The 11,257-nt window shown below is 45.2% G+C and overlaps 1 pseudogene; it reads right to left on the reverse strand.

Annotated features, from left to right (window-relative positions):
- Positions 1-809: 809 nt before the first annotated feature.
- LOC116555833 lies at positions 810-10,005 on the reverse strand (annotated as a pseudogene).
- Positions 10,006-11,257: the final 1,252 nt, after the last annotated feature.

Here is an 11,257-nt window from a genome sequence, read left to right on the forward strand (position 1 = left end):
CAAGCAGATATGGGCTTTCTCTAGCATCTTGTCAACCCTGAGATAGGCTTGGGGAGGCTGGTCCAGGCTGGGCTTTGCTGGACAAGGGAAACAAGAGAGGAAGGATTTTGGAGATACTGAAAATAGAGGTGCAAATGGTGGTCCACCAAGACAAAGGTGAAGCCTGGTTGGAGAGGGCAGATGGGGGTAGTGAGGTTCTTGGTGGAGTGAGAGGACAGATGCTGTGGATGGTAGGGAAGAGCAGGCAGGCAGTGCTGGTCAGGAGATGGAGGAGCTCTGGGAGGGGGTGAGGGGGCAGGGTAGCTGTAGTGGACAGAGAAAATCATGGGGTTAAATGGCAAGTTTGTTATATGGGTTGTTGGCAAGTCTCCTGGAAAGATGGCTGGTTTGAAGGAGACAGGATCCCTGGTAGCTCCATGCCAATGTATAGCAAGTGGCACGTTCAATGATGGCAAGGAGGAGGGATGGCATACACAGCCCTCTGACATGAGAGTCACACAAACCAAGATATTGGGGTGCTAAGAAGCTCTCTTGCCTAAGAGGTGGGATGAGGGGGAAGCGAGGCAATGGGCTTTCTCATACATTTTCTTTTTCTTTTTTTGAGATGAGGTCTCACTGTGTCATCCAGGCTGGAGTGCAGTGGCATGCGATCTTGGCTCACTGCAGCCTCTGCCTGTCAGGTTCCAGCAATTCTCCCACCTCAGCTGCCCAAGTAGCTGGGATTACAGGGGTGCACCACCACACCTGGCTAATTTGTGTGTGTGTGTGGTATTTTTTTTTTTTAACCAGGAATACATGCATGTTATTGAAAGCCACTGTAGAAAAGTGTATGAGGATAAAGGGTTGATAGAGGACTCAGCTCGGGGGCAGGGCAAGGAATGGAAGGTGGAGTATGTGGGAAACAGGTCATGGGCAGAGCTCCCAGCCGGGATGATTCCTCTTGATCTATTGATAGACTTACTGATAGACTTGCAAGATCAGTACTGGGATGATGATTAGCAGAATGGTCATGAAGATGCCCAGAATCAGGGCCCAGATGTTCAGGTACTTGTTGGTGGAGGCATAGGCCTGGGCCCCGGTCAGGTCACCAACCATCTTCCTGTCCCTAGACTTGATGGAGTAGGCGAATGCTATGAAGCCCAGGCAGCAGAAGTTCATGAAGAGGGTGTTGAACAGGGACAAGATGACATGGTTGGGCGTGGAGGTGTCACTGCGGATGTGGATCATGGTAGATGTTGGGGGAGCCAGGTTATGGGGGGTGCCCCCAGCACATCTACTTCATGCTCCTCCTTCAGCATCTCATAGTTGGGGGGCTGTTGGTGTTGGCAGGAGTGAAGTAGGTTTGGACAGTGTGTGGTTCATTGTGTCCAGGGAAAACCAGCTGTGGTCGGTTTGCTGGGATGGTTCTCAGTGGGCCCTCCCTTTCCCCACTAGTTTTGGTTTCTCTAATTTTTGTATTTTTAGTAGAGACAGGGAATCACCACGCTAGCCAGGCTGGTCTTGAACTGACCTCAGGTGATCCACCTGCCTTAGCCTCCCAAAGTGCTGGGATTATAGGTGTGAGCCACCATGCCTGGCCTCTCATACATTTTCACAGAAGTCTTGTGTCAACATCAACTACACATGATCAGTTTTATATATACCTAAAAGGCAGAATGTCAGAATAAAATTAGCCAAACCAAAAAGTGACTCCAGATTTCATGGTGAAGTTGTATCAACCAAGTTCAACAGTAGTGATTCCTGTAACTTATATTTTGGTTTAGTTTGTAGATTTAAGTATGTGCATATCAACTAGAAAATATGTTTCAGAAACAAATTTGAATATTTTTTGCAAATTTTATTTCTTAGCAACGATTTGTTTTCTCAGTTTAGAACATAAATTAGAGAACTTGTGTTGATTTATTTTTTTCCAAATGTAGAGAGCTTAGAGCTTAATTCATGCCTTTGAAATGCCATGAATTTGAAATGCAGCCATTTTCCTCTCTGCATCCTTGAAAGGGATTACAAGGATTTTATTAGTTTTTCAAATAATCTTGCCAGCACATTTAGACTTCCCACAAGGGTCTCCTGTCAATAATGCTGGATTGTGAGTGATGTTGCTGAAGTGCTGTTCATGGGATATTTAAGACAAGTCAAATAAGCAGGCAACTTTAGGATTTCCCAAGCAGGAGCTCAGTTTGCAATTACAGGACTTGGTATAGAATATGAAACGTGCATCTAAATGCTAATTAAGAAAAACAATCTCCATAATGTCTAAAGAAAAAAGGACAAAATCAGTTAATTGTTTTGAGCGATCCCTATCATTGAAAAAATGTTATTTTAAAACATTTTTGTATGGTTGATGTGTCTTTGTAATCTTGAAATAGGCTTGCTATTCCAGCCCCTTGAAGTGGAGTTGGGGGCAGCTCAGAATATATTCTGGGAATCAATTCATGAATGTTATGATAATCTGATCAGTGTTTAAAATTCTTCCTTTTTATCCTAAACTTTCATAAAATGTTCTTACAAGAGGGGTGACTCTTTTAAAATCCAAATCAGATCATGTCACACCTCTGCTCTTAGCAGCTTTTCTATGTCATTGAGAGCAAACCCTGAAGTCCTTATGGTAGCCTACAGGGCATGGACTTTGACTCTTGTAGCCTCACTGACTCCTCCCCTAGACTCTTTCTGCGCCAGTACCTTGATCTTTGATTGCACCAAACACTCTGGCTTCAGTGCCTTTATACCTGCTGTTTTCTTTGCTTGGAAGCTCTTTCCCCAAATATGCTCATGGCCATTCTATAAAATGGCACCCTTTTGTCTCTTGACACTCTCTCTCACCCTTGCCTGATTTTTTTTTTTTTTTTTGTCAATAGCACTTATCACCATCTGATATATACATTCTCGTATTTTTTTTGTCTGTCTCTATCCACTCCCAACTCTTCAGTGACCCAGTATAATAAGCTCTCCATCAGGGTAGAGATTTTGTCTTTGTTCACTGCAATACTCACAGCATGTAGAATAGTATCTGGTACATAAAAAGTACTCAGCAAAACACTTTGAATAACAGCACGTCCTCCCCAGTACATCTTTTTTTTTTTTTTTTTTGAGACAGAATCTCCCTTTGTTGCCCCTGCTGGAGTGCAGTGGTACTATCTTGGCTCACTGCAACCTCTACCTCCTGGGTTCAAGTGATTCTTGTGCCTCAGCCTCCCAAGGAGCTGGCATTACAGGCACCCACCACTACGCCCAGCTAACTTTTGTATTTTCAGTAGAGACGAGTTTCACTATGTTGGCCAGACTGTTCTCGAACTCCTGATCTCAAGTGATCCTCTTGCCTTGACCTCTCAAAGTGCTGGGATTACAGGCGTGAGCCACCACACCCCACATTGCTTTTAAAAAGGGTAGTACCCATTTTACCTAAACACCAGTATGAATGAATGTTTCAGCTTTATTGCAGCCTTACCAACATTGGGCATTACTTTCAGTTTTTCCTGATCTAGAGTATAAAATGATTCTTCCTTTTATTTTGATGTGTAATTAACATCTAGTAAGGATGCACATTTTTTTTTCTTGATCATCAGTTAGTTCAGTAGGTAGCTGGGAGGCTCTTGGGAGGCCAGTGTCCTTCCTTGTAGATCGTGCCCAATGTTTAGCACACAGCAGAAGTTTATCATAGTATCTTAGAGTCGGAAGGGCCTGCATTCATCATCTAGTTCAATTAAAATTTCAGACAGTTGGCTTTCCGGCCTCTGCTTACACACCCCTGGTAATGACCTTGACACCTCATGGGACAGCTTGTCCAGTTTTTGCCCCACACTTCAGGTGTTGAGCTGGCACTTTCCCTTGTGGCTTTCTTTTCTTCCTTCTTTTTTTTTTTTTTTTTTTTTTTTTTTTTGAGACAGTCTCACTCTGTCGCCCAGGCTGGAGTGCAATGGCTCGATCTCTGCTCACTGCAACCTCCGCCTCCTGGGTTCAAGTGATTTTCCTGCCTCAGCCTCCCAAGTAGCTGAGATTACAGATGTGTACCACCACGCCTGGCTAATCTTTATATTTTTTGTAGAGATGGGGTTTCACCATGTTGGCCAGTCTGTCTGGAACTCCTGACCTCAGGTGACCCACCTGCCTCAGCCTCCCAATATGCTGGCATTACAGGCGTGAGCCACTGTGCCTGGCCTACCTCCTGTGGCTTTCATGTGACCCGGTTCTGCCCTCAGGAGCAGCAAGGGCCACACACCAAGTGTTACAGAGCCTCCTCCACCATGACTGCCTATCTCAGCAAACATGTGGCCAGACTAGAATGTTCAACCTCAGGTGAAGTCTAGCAGGCCCAGAGGCCAGGACCCTGTCCCAGCCATAACACTTCACAGTGGCCAAGTCAGCAGCCTCTCCAGCTGGGTTCATGTGAAGCTTATGGTAACCTGAGATTCTGAGATCTTGATGTGACTTGCAGCCAAACGTAGTTCCTCTTATCCTACATGCCTGCAGTTTGTTGTTGTTTTTTTTTTAACCTGAAAGCAAGACTTTGGTTTTTTCCCTAATTTATTTCAACTGGCTTGTAGAGACGCTGTCCTGATCCCCCTCCTCCTATCTGAAAAGGAAATAAGAGTCATCCTGACAGCTTCATGTGTAGGTGTGATGATTGACTGTGAGATGCAGGTTTAGACATGTGTCACTCATTTTGGTTGCCTGACATCTGAGCCTCCTTTCTGTGCTTGAGGAATTCCATGTGTCATGAGGTAGAGCCATATTCCTTTGCACCTAGGGCATGGGCACTGAGGCTCAAGCTTCTCTGGCCTGACGAACCATACTTGCTATTGGCTCCCTTCATCAATTTTGAATTGGAAGCAAAAGACAGCAAAGGGGCAGGACCTGCTTAGCAACCCTTTTAGTGACTTGATGGGTATGATCTCAGTTACCAGTGACAACGGTTTTATGGGTAGCATCCAGCATGGGCTTGTCTATGGTGTGGGTCGGGGGGACAGTATTCCAGCCTTGGTGGTCACAATAATGTCTTCTTAGACCAGTGCTGAGTTGGGGCTTTGGGCATTGTTCCTGACTGTGTGATTTCAAGCCTGGTTCGCATAGCCTACTGGAGACTTTATGAGCTACTCGCTATCTTTTTTTCCTTTTTTTTTCCTACTCACTATCTTTTAAATAAATCCCTTTGCTGTGCATGACAGCCAAAGGTATTTTTGCTTGCAACTAAAAATCCTAACCAATATATACAGGATATGAAAAGTGCATTGAAAAGTGCTTAGCACCACATGAATAGAAAATATTGTTTGAGATTTTCATTCTTAAGTAGGGGTGGTGAGGGCATTGGGAGGGATAGGCCTGAGCTCCATACCTGCTGAGAGTTCAGACAGGTCTAGCATGCCAGGAGAGCTGGTTGATGGAGGGTGGGATAGAAAGAACTTTGGGACTAGACATTGGCTTGACAGTTAAAGGCTGGTCATTGATCCTAAAGCAGGTGTGAGTAGAGCCACACGAACTTGATGTGGGGATGGCAGATGCCGGAGGGCTTGCTGCGCACACAAGCAGATTGGGTGCCTGCCTCTCTGACCCTTGGGCCATTACCAACCGTCAGGGCTGGGAAGTGGGGCTAGGACGTAAGCAGGTCACCTGGGGATTTGCAGCTGCCTGTAGGGCATTCTCACAGAGGTGGAAGAGGACACTTGCTTGGATATGCCTTCCGCCCCTGGAACCCAGAAGCCATCGTGGTTGAGTTGGGATTCAATTCTTTGCTGCCCTCAGGCTGACACCTGGGTCCATCAGTTCTGTGGGCTGAAGCCAGCACTGTTACTTGGTCAGGAGAGTTACTTGCAGTAAGTAACCTTATTACAAGCAGGTTGAAATAAATTAGGGGAAAAACAAGAGTCTTGCTTTCAGGTTAAAAAGGAAACAAACTGTTGGGGAGTGTGTGTTTGGGCTGGGGGATATTCTTGCCTTAGGGTATTCCCTGATCCCAGTGTACACTGCACGCTGGTATGGCCAGATACCTGCCTTTGCCCAGTACCCTGGCACACCTGCAGGGAGGCCTGAGATCACGTGTCCAAAGCAGCAGGGGGTCATGTATTGGGGCTGAACCACAGTCATTTCAGAATTTCAGAAATATGGTAGCATCATTCAGAGGGATCCTCACAGGGAACTGTAGGTTCTGTTTCGTCTTTGTGACTGATTTTTTTTTATGTTAAGATCACAACTACAGATTTTAATTTTCTTGGCAAATATGACTATAATATTGTTTTGATACCAATTAAAATAAAACCCATTACAAAAACAACAGAGATTATACATTCTTAAGCATCATCTGATCTAGACAGACTTTCAGTGCCTAAGTTACTTTGTGTCAGGCAGTGCTCCAACATTTTGTGTACTTTCTATTATTTAATCTTAGCCACAACACTATGAACTAGGTACCATTATATAAGAATTCCCGGCCGGGCAGGATGGCTCATGCCTGTAATTCTAGCACTTTGGGAGGCTGAGGCGGGCAGATCACTTAAAGTTGTGAGTTCAAGACCAGCCTGATCAATATGGAGAAACCCCCTCTCTACTAAAAACACAAAATTAGCAGGGCATGGTGGCACACGCCTATAATCTCAGCTACTCGGGAGGCTGAGGCAGGAGAATTGCTTGAACCCGGGTGATGGAGGTTGTGGTGAGCCGAGATCACGTCATTGCACTCCAGCCTGGCAACAAGAGCAAAACTCCGTCTCAAAAACAAACAAACAAAAAAACCCCCACAGAATTTCCCATTTTACAGCCAAGGAAACTGATGCCCAGAGTGTTACAGGACTAGTCCAAGGTCATACAGCCATTAAATGTCTGTTTATCTACCCCCAGAGACTGAGAACTGCTCTTCCATCAGCCCATTCCACTGTGGGGAGGCTCTGGTTTTTTAAATGCTTTTCCTCACATGGAACTAAAATTTCCTTCTCCCTGTCAGTCCCACTCCTGTTTCTGCTTATCCTAGTAGCCCATCATGGCAGCTCTTGGTCTCCCATTCTTCTGGCTTAGTTCTCTACCCCATTTGTTCCTGGGGGTACTTCAACTTCTTCCTTTAGAAACTTCTGAACCATTTTGTACAGCTAAGTCCTTGGAAGAATCACTACAGGTAGCTCTCCAATTCTTTGTTTGACTCCCAAGGTTCTGTTATCCAGGCAGGGGCATGGCAAGAAATCATATGAAGTGAAACTTTTGAAGGCAATTGGTAGAAAGTTCCCTTTCCCCAAGGAAAATAGCAAGAAAACAAAACAGCAGAAAGAGCACAACTCTACACTAAGAATTATGTTACTGAATGGGAATATTCTGTTTCCTCATCAGGCTAGAACTCAAGCTTCCTGAGAGTAGAAAGTTTTGCTAATTTTGTTTACTGCTGAGTTCCCAGTGCCTAGGGCATAGTAAACATTTAACTACTTGTTGAATGAGTTAACAGTACAGTCCCACATCTGGTGCTACTTCCTTGGGTTATTAAGTTGTTGGGGGGCATAATGTGCTCTCCCAAGTTCTTGGCTTTGAATTTTGTTTCCCTTTATCTTACTAGCAGTTTTTCTAATTTTTGTGTGATTTTGATTCATAAGAAGGTAGCCTTAACAATATGTAAAGTACATTGAATAAATAGCTCTGCCTCTAAAGCAATTTCATCTGATCGTGTAACCCTAAGTATAAATCTGAATTTGATTCAGCCTGATAAAGAGCAATATGTATGAGTTATTGGATTTCTAGCCTCCTAGAAATCCTCTTTCTCCTCTTTCCTCTTTCTACAGAAAGACATTCTGTGATTTTCTGCGTTGAATTTTGAATTTGAATTCAAAATGTAAAATTATTAGGAAACAGCTAGGCAAGAGGAACGTAGTCTTTACTTTTTTTTTTTTTTTTTTTAGGAAAAAATTCGTTTTTTCTTCCCGGGCGGGGGTGAGGGGGTACAATCTCAACTTACTGCAACCTCGGCTTCCCAGGTTTAAGCAAAGTCCACCTCCCGGGTTCAAGTGATTCTCCTGCCTCAGCCTCCCAAGTAGCTGGGATTATGGGTGTGTGCCACCATGCCTGGCTAATTTTTGTATTTGTAATAGAGATGGGTTTTCACCATGTTGGCTTGGCTGGTCTTGAACTCCTGACCTCAGTGATCCACCTGCCTTGGCCTCCCAAAGTGCTTGGATTACAGGCGTGAGACACTACATCTGGCCCAGAATATTCATCTTACTATCAAAATAATTATTTTCAAGAAAAATCTTGGCCGGGCGCGGTGGCTCAAGCCTGTAATCCCAGCACTTTGGGAGGCCGAGGCGGGTGGATCACGAGGTCAAGAGATCGAGACCATCCTGGTCAACATGGTGAAACCCCGTCTCTACTAAAAATACAAAAAATTAGCTGGGCATGGTGGCGCGTGCCTGTAGTCCCAGCTACTCAGGAGGCTGAGGCAGGAGAATTGCCTGAACCCAGGAGGCGGAGGTTGCGGTGAGCCGAGATCGCGCCATTGTACTCCAGCCTGAGTAACAAGAGCGAAACTCCGTCTCAAAAAAAAAAAGAAAAATCTTTTAAGTGAAGTTGATGTCCAGAGTGCTCAGTGCACAGAGACTTTGTGAAAATGTTGGTTGAATAAATGTTGTTCACCCCCATTTCTGGGATGCTCTTGCTCAGGCCCTAGCAGGTCTGAAAAGGCATAGTGAGCCACTAGGCTGGGAGATAAATAAATTAATATTCAGTGGGCACCACCTATATACCAGGTCACGTACTAGGTGTTTTACCTACATAGCCTCAGTTTAATCTTTATACCCTGCAAAGATCCTTATTTTATAAGCAAGAAATAGGAGAATTACAGAAATTAGGGAACTTTCTTAAGGTCTGGAATAGGATAGAACCAAGACAAGAATCCTTCCTAGTCTGTCTGAGGCCCTGATCTCCATATATACCACGTAACCCCCTGAGACCAGTTTACTCACAATTTTCCTAGAGACTGCATGGGGAATATGGCCCACTTCTGTGTCCTAGGGGCATGAAAGAAACTCCTCATGTCTGTCTTCTATATTGAAGGCTGAAAGGGCAAGGATCATAGGGCTCAACTCTGGGCACAGGAAGGCAGTATCTTGGAGGGTCTGGAGTATCCCTCATTCCCCAAGTGGGTCAAGCAGGCAGAGGAAGAGGAATGAACTCTGGTGAGCAAGAGTAGGTTGTCCCATCCAAAACTCTCTACTGCAACTTAATCTTCAATGTAACAATATTAAGAGGTAGAGGCTTTAAGAGATGACTGGGTTATAAGGGCTCTGGATTAATGGGTTAACAGATTGATGGATTAATGTTATAAAAGCCAGTTTGGCTCTCAGTGCACCCCTCTTGCCCTGTGATGCCTTCTGCCATGTTATGACACAGCACAAGGCCCTCACCAGAAGGTGACCAGATGTGACTTCCTGTTCTTGGACTTCCCAGCCTCCAGAACTGTAAGAAATATATTCTTTTCTTTATAAGTTATCCAGTTTCAGGTATTCAGTGATAGCAATAGAAAATGGGACTAAGACAGAGCCCTGTCCCCATCTCAGGCAGGAATTTTCCTGCATAGAGCCTGGAGCCTAAGCCAGTGGGCTGGAACCTCAAGTGAAGCTGGAATGGGGGCTGAGATTGCCCTGATTGTTCTCTGCCTTACCAGTCAGGAAATCAGCCTGTCCTCTTTGAGCCTTGGCCTCCAGCACTGCCTGGATAATGAAGTCATCCCAGCTCCACCCCAGGTGTGCATCTTAAGCTCCTAGGCACATGCAGACCTCCACCAAGTTGGCCTAGAAAATCAGGGCCAATCAGCTCAGCTCCCACCCTGAGAACAAGAGCTTTAGAAGGTGACTTCATTATTCCCTACCATACCATTAAAGTGCCTACCCTGTCATAGTCTGAAGCCTCTTTCCCTTCTACTGCCACCCATGCCTCTTCCTGGAGCTCCCTGGGCCCCCTGTCCCCTGGATCCCTTGGGCAGTGAGTTTCTTCGTCTGTAGTGTAAGGAGTGGATAGAGGTGGGGGCTGCATCATCCTCATTATGCAAGTCTCGAGTCTCATCTTTCTTCCCCATTTGTGGACCAGATTCTCCTGGAGGACCCACAGCTCATTGAAACCTCTTAAGATCCCTATCCTCAAATTCTCAAGCTGTCCAGTTCCCAGGACCTTGTGAGGCCAAATCTGTGGTCCTGTCTGCAATTTGCATGCCCCCACTGGCCTGGATTTCCCAAGGCCTCTGTCTTGGCCCTTTTCTGGACCACACTCCAATTTGCTTCTGGAGAACTTTCCAGTTGCTTCTGGAAGACTTTCTAACCCTTCTCCCATAGGAGACCTTGCAGCTAGGCCTATAGGCATAAAGTGTAATGTCCCTCCCAAGTCCAAGTAGACCCTTACTTCTCATTGTATAAGAGGTATGTGACTTTTTTTTGTCTCCAAACAGTGTTTTCCGGGCTGTGGAACCCTAAGGTACACTGGTCTTGAGACATTTCTGCTGATGTGACCCCAATATGCAGTGCCACAACTATACCTACCTTGGTTCTGTCCTGCCTCACTGCTGCCCATTCATGGTGCAGCCCTGTGGGCTGAAAAGCTGCTGGTTTAGATTTCTTCACTGACCTTTGTCCAGTTCTTGTCCCAGAATCTTCAGGGGCAGCTGGACACCCACACTGTTACTGCTGGATGTACCTTGGCATGCTCCATGAGGAAAGGGATGACCTTACCATGTTATTACAGGGTAACAACCATTTAGAATGGTTGTTGATATTTTAACTTGTTTAATTTTTCAAACTTTGCTCCTAGTGTGTTTATGGCCAAGTACAAGCTTCACTAGCTCCACTCAGCCATAAGTTGAGTGACCCTGGTTGAGGGAGCCATCATGTCTTTGTCAAACTCTCCAAAAGCACAAATTGTAAGGTTCCAGATTATTCACAGATGCCCAGGAGTGGTTGTTAGCATGGTTATTCAGTGACAGCGCTGCAGTCCCTGAAGCAGATGTGGCTTCCAAAGGGAGCCCACGACGTCTGTCTCCTCATTATGCTATCCTTACAGCACCCTCAACTCTTGCTTCCAACACCCCTTTCTTAGGGCACAGAACAGATGGGTGGGTAGGGGGAACTTGAGCCCTGTCAGAGCTGGATTCCTTAAAGCAATTATAAATGGTTGCAAAAAGTCAATATGTTGTGGACTCTTTATATACAGGCTTAGAGAAGGAACTAGAAGATGTATTTCTCCATGTTAACTAACAGTGGCCATCTCTGAGAGATAATAAACACATCCTTCATTTCTCCTTTTG

Source organism: Sapajus apella, unplaced genomic scaffold (genome assembly GCF_009761245.1).
Source record: "Sapajus apella isolate SASKATOON/1434 unplaced genomic scaffold, GSC_monkey_1.0 scaffold15, whole genome shotgun sequence".
Classification (NCBI taxonomy): domain Eukaryota; kingdom Metazoa; phylum Chordata; class Mammalia; order Primates; family Cebidae; genus Sapajus; species Sapajus apella.